The 9,033-nt window shown below is 42.5% G+C and overlaps 1 protein-coding gene across 2 annotated transcripts in view; it reads left to right on the plus strand.

Moving 5' to 3' along the window:
* The window catches only part of MACROD2 (mono-ADP ribosylhydrolase 2), an 840,242-nt gene that overhangs the window by 85,341 nt on the left and 745,868 nt on the right, over window positions 1–9,033 (plus strand). The gene's annotated exons all lie outside the window — the stretch shown is intronic.

Raw genomic sequence — 9,033 nt, forward strand, 5'->3', positions numbered from 1 at the left:
CCTGATAACATTGCACCTCTGATTTGGTTTTATTTGCACTCTGCTGAACATATGAAGCTGCTGCTGGAGTTCCTCAAGGATCGAATCATGCCTTATTCAATATTTTCATTAGCAGCCTTTGCAGAAGAACCAGGAGCACGCTGAATAGATTTGCTGGCTCTGAGGCCGAGAGGCCTTGGCTGGGTGGGAGAGGACTAGATTATTATGTGCTAAGAAATACTTTCTTCTGTCATTATTCACTATCAGATTAATGCTGTGCACTTAAGGAGAGATGATATCAATTTCTTCTATAAACTCAGCCTCATCAGTTGGGAGCAGCAATGCGAGCAGGTGTTTGTGTTTGGGAAGTGGGGCCGCCGTGCTGTGATGAGCAGCGCTGTCAGGCTGGAAGGAGCCGGCCTCCTGGGCCTCGCAGTAGTGAAGCTGGTGCTTGGCAGAGCATGGCGATGGGGGAGCCTGCTTTAAGCAATTTGTTTGAAAGGAATAGACTAAAGCTTCCAGAGAAGTCTTTTAAAAGCAGAAGTGATGTGGCTTGGTGGCTGAGTGGCCATGCCAGACTTCTCAAGGCACCTCTGAGTAGGTGCCAGGCTGTCAGTGAGCTCCACTAAAATAAACCCTTCTCCCACTCCCTGCCTGCTAGCAGCCCTTTGAGGGAGAATTGCCTTTACAATGTCCTAGGGTGTCTGCTGGACTTTTATTCCACCATTTTAAATGAGATTTTAAATGAGTGGAGGGGAGGTGATAAATGTTGGCCCATTTAATGCTGTTGCTTAATGATCTCAGCTTTCTGAGCACCTGTTTGTGGAGAGATGGCTTATCTTGAGCTGTTCTTTCCTCTTCTTTCCCGTTTTCCAGGAGAGTATCTCCTATTGTGTTAAGCCAATAACCCTTTTATATAGGTCAGCATACGGTATTAATGAGCTTTTATGCCCTGGTTATAAATGTCGCCCACATCTCTTGGAGAAGTGGGGAATAGGAAATATTGCCTGGATTTGTTCTTTCCTTTTTAACAGTAGATGTGTGAAGCAGTTGACCTTCTGATAGGAAAAAGAACCCATTGATTAATCAGAGCCTTTTAGCTTTTGTCATTTAAAATACAATCCTGGAGACCCAAGGATGCGGTGCTCGTCTTCAAAAGCACCAACTTCAGGAAAACCTAAGAAATGAAGTTGCTATGAGATAGGTGTGCCCGTAATGAGGGAAGTTTGCAGGAAACTTGCAAGTAGAAGCTGAGAACCTCAGTCTTTTTTTGTGAAACCCCATAGTATGTGTAGAATTGTTCAGCTTGGATGAAGCTCAGCTTGCAGCAGAGCAACGTGAGCTGTGTCTGACAGCAAAACCAGTGCTGCTGGCCATGTCCGTGGGGCAGACTGGGCTGGCATCAGGACTGGCCAACATGTTAGGCCTCGTGTAGTGTGTCAAAGTCCCTATGGATGACAGGTATAGGGTGATGTGTTGCATAACCTGGAGAACAAACCAGAGGAGATGGTACTGGAGTTTCACAGAGGTGGGATGACTGTGGCTCCCCAGGGCTTTCACTCTTGCTTGTTGTGTGTCTGGATTGCAGAGCATCACAGCAATGCCAACTGTAGGAGTTCCTGCTATTTCATTTCCTCCAGCAGTGGCCACTTCAGTGCAGCATTACTACAAGTGAGATGAGGTGCCCCTGTGCTGTCACCTCTGTTTCTTTTTCAGCCCCAGATATCTGGGCAAGCAAAGCGTTGAACATCTGCAGTTTTGCTTAATCAAACAGCCCCATAATGCTGCAAGCAAAGAACAAGGGGTAGCTGAATGCGTTTGAGGTAGCTTAATAAATTAGTACTAGTGTTGTAATTTGCATTGTCTTTACTTTTGGATTTCAACTATTTAGCAAAAATTACTTGGATGGGCCATTAATTTTAGCATAGGAGTGATGATGCTATATGTGGGAGAACATCTGGCTACATGCTTGTATCTTTATTTGAAAGGAAGTTGTTTCATGATATTTAGAATCACCAAGGTTGGAAAAGACTCCTGAGATCATCCAGTCCAACCATCCTCCACATTTAATGTGCCAATAAATATAAACTATTGATATACTTTCCTCTTTCAAGGAAAATGGAGAAAAAGAAGATCAGGTGCTGATAATTTTTCCTGTTTGTGCTATGGCTGTGCATGATGTGCTTTGGAGAGCATTCTTAAATGGAAACTATCACAGGCTCTGCAGTGTGAATCAGACTGGCTGGTCTGTGCTTGCTCTCCTTCCACTATTTTATAGCTGTGTTTGTGCCTTTAGTGTGTCGTACGCTCCTGTGAAATAGTGCTGTGATTCCTTTTGTTGTTGCTGTAGTTCAGCTAAGAGTTACTGGCAAGTTGTAAGGTTACAAGATTGCAAGTTCTAAGCTTGCAAGGACCTTTAAAAAATAATTAATGAAGAAACAATATTGTTAAAAGGCTTTAAAACTTTTTTTTTTACTTTCTGTGCCTGGAGCAATCTCTAAGAGCTGCTGGAGTTTCTCACTCAGGTTGAGCTACAGAAGTTGGTCACTACAGTGAGCAGGAGGGATTTTCTTTTTTTTTTTTTCCTCTTTTTTTATTTCCTGCTAGTTTTATTCTAATGTGACATACCTGCAATTGCCATTATTACCTTTCACCATACATAGAGTGTTTCTTTTTTTCTGAGCAAGTGCAGTGATTACACCTGCAAAACTGTCAGTTCAACAGCAAAACCCCCAGTGCTCTGCAGTTTTCAGGCAACCTGCACACTCAGCACATGATCACGTTTCCCAGGTATTAAGTAATGAGCAATTCTTGGAGAAATTATTGAAATAGGCAAATATGGGTTAGCTTACACGAGAGGAGGAAGGGACTGCACCATGCTTCTTGTTATTGCACGCATCCTGCACACTGAACGGGCAATGCTTGCGCCATGATGGTGAGCCATTTGCTCGTGCCTCATCATTTGGATACATAAATGCCCCCAGATAATCTTGTTGCTCCTCTTAATTTTTCTGTCAATAGAGAGAAAAAAAAAAGAAAATGTTGGGTCTTCTGTCTTAGCAGTGCTTGCAGGTCCTTGGAGGAAAGAGGATTGCTTCTTGCCTGCCTGTTCTTGCTGCTGTTGGAACCATTGTCCTCGTGCCTGGATCCACTCAACCCAGTGGCATTCTGTATGGATGCTTCGTTTGCAGCCTTTCCACGGGCTGAATGTGTTTGAATTGTTTTTGGGGATGTTATATAAAAGGATTAAGTTAGTTTTCAGTAACATGAGAAGAAGCAACACTAGGGAAATAAATATATAGTTTTTAAATTATAAACTCAGCAGTATTTAGTATGGTAGAGAACAGTGTGAAGGAGGCAACCAAAACACAGCAGTCAAATCCCTATCAAAAATGTACTGATCAGGGCTGCTGCCATCCTATGAAGAAAGTGTTGGCTGCTCCTGAGTCCTTGGCAGCTGGAAATCCTTGGATTAGAACAGCTTGCATCCTTTGATTTTTGTACTGGATCGTGGGATTCAAGTAACTTTGATAGATGCTTTTGGAGGATTTTGTAGGTTTTTGGGGGGAACCTATGGAACAAAAAGGTGGGTTTCTCACCTTTCAGGGACACCGACTCCATGCTGCAGTGGGCATTAGGGAAACCTACCCTTCCCACGGCATCAGGGTGCTCCTCAGTGGGATGCAGAACATGTTCCTCAAATTGGTATCGAAGAAACCAGCTCCTCTCCAGCAGCTGTAGGTGCTTTGGGGAGTTAGAGGTACTCTTGCATGGGGCCTTTTGTCGATAGAGCTGGATTCATGAAGGTTCTTTATTTTTTCCCATCAGGAAATCAAGATATCTACCTGCAATTTTTATTTATTTATTTATTATTATTATTTATAGTTAGGCTATTTTTTCCCCTTGTTTTTCCCTCGTTAGCACCTTAGTTTAATGGATCTCCTTCCATTCCCTTTCCTTTTCTCAGTAGCATCCTAAAAGCTAAATTGGCAGACCATTTTTGGCATTTTAATACTTAATGACTGAAAAGGCAGAAATGCTTTATAAACAGTCAGTTGGTTGATGCACAGGGACATGCCGACACACGATGCTGCCCAGACACTTCTTTACTTCTATGTAGCATGGGCATTACAGGAGGCCTGGAGGAAGAAAAGGCCATAAGGAAGATGTGTGGATGCACCTTTAGCAACCGAGTGGCTGTACTTATTTTTGGCATCATTCAGTTCTGAGGAGTAGAAATACTACTTTGTGGTGTTAAACCCATGGCTAAGAATTCTTAGGCAGTGTTGAGAGTGGCTTTTAAGGAATATCTCATTTTGATTTCTTTTCTTCCTTAGCATCGTGTATTTGTAAGCTGGGGTAACAGCTGGTGACTTCCAGGATTAATGTGTTGGGGTGTGCCTTCCTTGGATTGAACAGCAAACTCTTGAAGGAGATGTTGGCCTGTTCCTCTCTGTATGTGAACATGTGCAATTAGCAGTGAAGAGGTTTTTATATGCAAATCAGTTGTGTTTACTGAGCAAATTTGCTTAACAAGCCTAATTTAAAAAGAAAGGGTTAAAAAAGAAAAGAGTTAAGAAAAAGAAGAAAAAAGGAAGAAGATCTTAAAGGCTGTTAGAGCCTTGGTGCTGCTGGACCTTCCTAACCCTTTAAGATACTAGCACAAACTCCTCTGTAGCCAAACCTAGCTCAGTAGATAGCTTGGGAAGCTGAGCAGGATCAGGGAATACAGATTCTTTGTGTTGTGGGCAGCAGGTTGTTACTGCTGTCTGTTGTACAGCGTCGGGGAAAAATGAAAAGGTTATTGGTGGACAGGATAGGTAACGTCCATTAAAGTGCTGTGACAGTAAAATGAATGCTTTTCAGACATTAGGCACAGAGGCTCAGCATGATCAGCTAATGCCCTAGAATTGTGTTTACTCACTGGGTTAGCACTTCCCTAGGATTTTGCTTTCCCTCTGTTAATGAGCTCCTGTTCCCTTCAGAAAGAAGTGTCCTCAGTGCTTATTTGTGAAGATCACTGACACCAGGTAAACAAACGGCGACCCATTGGAGATGGTGTAGGTGTCCACACTGCTGTGTGCTGTTTAAACTTCAGGATACAAAAATAAGCTGCTTGCAGTTGGTTTCTTACTGGAGGAGTCCAGTGCAAATAACTTCTGTATCTGATTAACGCTGTTAATTAATGTTGTTAATTGACATGGGGGATGAGCATATACTATGAGCTGTCTAAAAGGGATGAAGTCTTGGGTGTTGCATGTACTAATGGAGTAAGAGTTACACAGTGGCTTCCTAAATCCTTTATGGCAAAACAACAGTTAAAAGGCTGAAAAGCATTGTTATAAGAGCTGGGATCTCAAAATTGTGGGGTGTTATTTAACCTTCCCTCACCACCCCAAGTATGCATGCACTGGTGTGTTATAAATGTTAAACTGAAACTATCAAACAGTTCACTTTGATGTCCAATTAAACTGAAAGATTGAGAGTGAAATTAGTTATGCCAGTTAAGAAAATGAAGTCAACCAAAGCAAAAGAAAAGAACGCACCAAAAAACTGCTCCCACACAAAAGGAATCCCCAGCCCCCAGCAAACACCTGCTTTCACATGCAAGTTCAGTTGCCAGGTGGGCTTTTATCAGAGACAAAGCCCAATGGAGGAAAGGGTATTCCATGAATGGGATGTGTATTTCTGATCCTACAGATCCTTAAAAATATTTAGCTTAAATGAAAAGGTTCAGCTATGCCTAATGTGTGCGTAATTAAATCCTGTAAACGATGCTCCTGTACCTAGTGATTTCAGACCAAGGGGGAGCCCCTTGGTTTCAAGAGCAGACCCTCCACGGCTGTGGCTATAGATAGGCACTGCTTAAGTGCCACACAGGGCAGGAGCACGGGTGAGCACTCGGCTCTGACCTGCTCCTTGGTTTGGGGTCTTAAGAGGGCTGCTCAGGACAGAGCATCAGCCCGTATGGATGCTATCAGCCCACTTCAACAAGTCAGATTATTTAATTAGCCCTATTAAGACACTTCTATTTTTATAACTTATTTATGAGTGCTCCTGCTAAGCTGAAAGGTCTGGATTCAGGTTTCAAAAAGTGTTTTCAGCTCTTGGTGGTGTTAGCGGTCTCAGGAGGTTTTATACCACAACTCTGTTGTGTTTTCATCCTAAACAAAGAGGCAGCAAGAAGTGATGGAAGTCTGCTGATAAACTTTGGTTCTGAAATCCTGTTCTTTGGGTTTTGGAGGTAGCTTCTGACGAACCTTTGCTTAAATAGAGATGTGCATGGAGTGGTAGGATGCTGCAGCGCTGCACTGCTGGTCTACTGCTGGCCCTTGCCATCTCCTCCTTGGAAGGGGAATGGAGTTGCTGGCTGCTTGTGCCTTGGACCCCTGACGATCCCAGCAGCTGCCGAAGAACTGTTATTTGTCCCCGCATTCATATTGTTGAAGTGCTTTGGTTGCCACATGGGGTATGAATGTTCCCCAGGAATCATTAAAGCTGCAGGAAAACCATCATCCTGGTGGATGCTGGTAAAGGGCATGTGAGGGTTGCTTTGAATTAGGTGCTGTGCAGCTGTTTTACTGAGGGACATGTTGTTTTTGACTGCATTTTTATGAGGATCAGGAAACAATCTGATGGCTTACTATTGAGAATACATTCAGTGTGCATGTTGACAAAAAAAGATTATGTGTCTAGCCCGATACACAGTTATATCTTCAGAGGGTTTGAAACAGCTCTAATCTGATTGTTAGGGTTGAGGCGAGAGCTCCTTCAGCATCCCCCAAATTAAATTCATTTACAAGTCTATTAGGCTGTAAAGCATAAAATTTTCATGCCTGGATTCAGTCAATCATCTTTCTTTGTGATGAACCACTGCTGGATGATGTGGAAGAGGAAACTCCCCAGTTACGGTGTCACTTGATGCTCTGTATAAACTGCAGATGTGGTAAGCTCTGGCTTGTGGCTTGAAGCTTGTTGTTGTGGTGACACTTAGGAAACAGTTAATTAAACACAGCTCATTCCCAGGGTGATCCTGAAAGACTCTTGTGGTGAGCATGCCTCTGTGAATTTGAAAGTAAGGTTAAGCTGGTTTGAAAGTGGAGGATATTATCCAAGCGAGTGATGGCTCCATCCAAAACCAAAGCAGATCTGGTTTGGAGAAGTAGAGGTAGGTGGCATTTGCCAGTCCAGGTTCCAAGATGTTGTCCAACTGCAGTCACAGACGAACATGCAAAATGATATCCTTTTATTTAAGGCAGAAATCTATATCAATGTGCTCATTGTGTTATATCATCAATGAATTATTTTCATAGCAAATAAGGCTTTGTTTATTACTTTCATTCTTGCTTTATTGCATTTGCTGCTCTATACAATATATACAGCATTGGCACAATATAGCTTGCAAGCTAGCTAGAGCATTAGAAGAATTGGTAATGGTGTTCCAAACCCATAATGCTTTGATTGTGGTACTGTTAAAGCCAGGAAAAAGGTACTGTTAAAGCCAGGAAAAAAAAACAACAACCAAAACTAAAAAGGCAACCCCAGACCCCAGCAGTTGCTGTGTTTCAGGCTGTTGTACAGAGTTAGGAAGTAATAGCTTCAAAATGAAGCAAAGGTAGTTACGGGAGTTACTGAGATGAGACAAAATGAATATGGCTTCCAAAGTTCCTGCTTTTTTTTTTGGTGTCAGCTTTCAGGATAAAACAGAACTGAGAAACTGAGGATAGCGGTATGAATCAAGAAAGGGGGCAATAACAGGGCATGTGAAAGATATTGTGCATAGTGTTTTAACATGGAAGTATTGGACATAGTGTTTTAACATGGAAGATGCTGATTAAGTTAATTCTGAACAGGAGTGTAGGCTGTGTTGAAAAGTATTTCGCTTCTTCCTCTGAATATTTAACAGCACACTGAAATAACATGGATTTTAAAAGTTGAGATAAATGTAATGTGGGCTAATTTTATTTTGATAAATGAGTCTACTGCTCAATGAAGTAATCTGGCTTGTCTGAATGTACAGCTGTCTAATGGAATGGACGAATGGATGTCTGTACTGGTGCTGGAGTGTACTGCATGCTGTAATTGGAGTGTTATGTTAAGTAGAGGAGTCTTGAGAGATGGTCATGACAAGCAGCAGAAACATGTGTAAATATCGGAAGGAAAAATACAGGCTCTAGTTTGAAATGAATCTTTCACTTGCCAAATTAACACAGCTTCATATTATGCGTGTTTGCTAAAGGTTGGCATAGAACTTGAGGAAGATCTCATATGCGTAGATGTGCCATGTTTTTCCATTGACAGCAGCTGCTGTAGGAAGATACCAGCTCTGCCTGCAGATCTGGTCTGCTTTTCCATAAAGCGTGGCATAGTTTCTCCAGGTTCTCATCTGATTTCTGGTGGAGGTAAACCTGGAACAACTCGGGCCAGCTTGCTGAAGTTGCTCTGGATTTGCGTATTCCTGTCCCATACTACATATGTTTTATAAGAGAAGTCCTTATAATTAAGAATGACATGCAGCTATCTCTTCAAATGGCAACTTCTTCTAGCCCGAAGGATGTCTGTGTGGAATCACCTGAGAAGTGCAGGTAGATGGTGTGCAGTGTTACTAAGCTGTCTCTAGCTGACCCCAGGAGAGGCACAGGAAAAAGTATTCACGGGGTTTTCTTTTATCCTCTCCACAACACACGTTTTGGGTCGGCTACAAGAGGTTTTCATATTGACAGCTTGAAAATGCACTAAAACCTTTTTAATTTTGCTATTGGAGAGCTGATGGCAAAGAACTAGGAATCTGTTGCCAGTGAACCAGCCATTAAATGCATCTTAGACATAAGAGTCCCAGTGTGCTAGTTTGCATGAAGAAAAGCAGGCCCTTCTTCTCTGGATTGGTTTTCCAGAACAAAATGAGTCTCCACATGCTTAGTCTTGGCTTTCTCACCCTTCAGATTTGTACCTGATGAGAAAATAGAGCAGACTAGTCCTGCTGAGTATGTCTCCCAGCACTGCACAGAGCTGTTCAGCATCGTGTGCCCCCAGTACAATGGCACTGTGGATCCA

The sequence above is a fragment of the Cyrtonyx montezumae genome, unplaced genomic scaffold, assembly GCF_038088225.1.
Source record: "Cyrtonyx montezumae isolate F1298 unplaced genomic scaffold, pur_monq_1.0 scaffold_24, whole genome shotgun sequence".
NCBI lineage: Eukaryota > Metazoa > Chordata > Aves > Galliformes > Odontophoridae > Cyrtonyx > Cyrtonyx montezumae.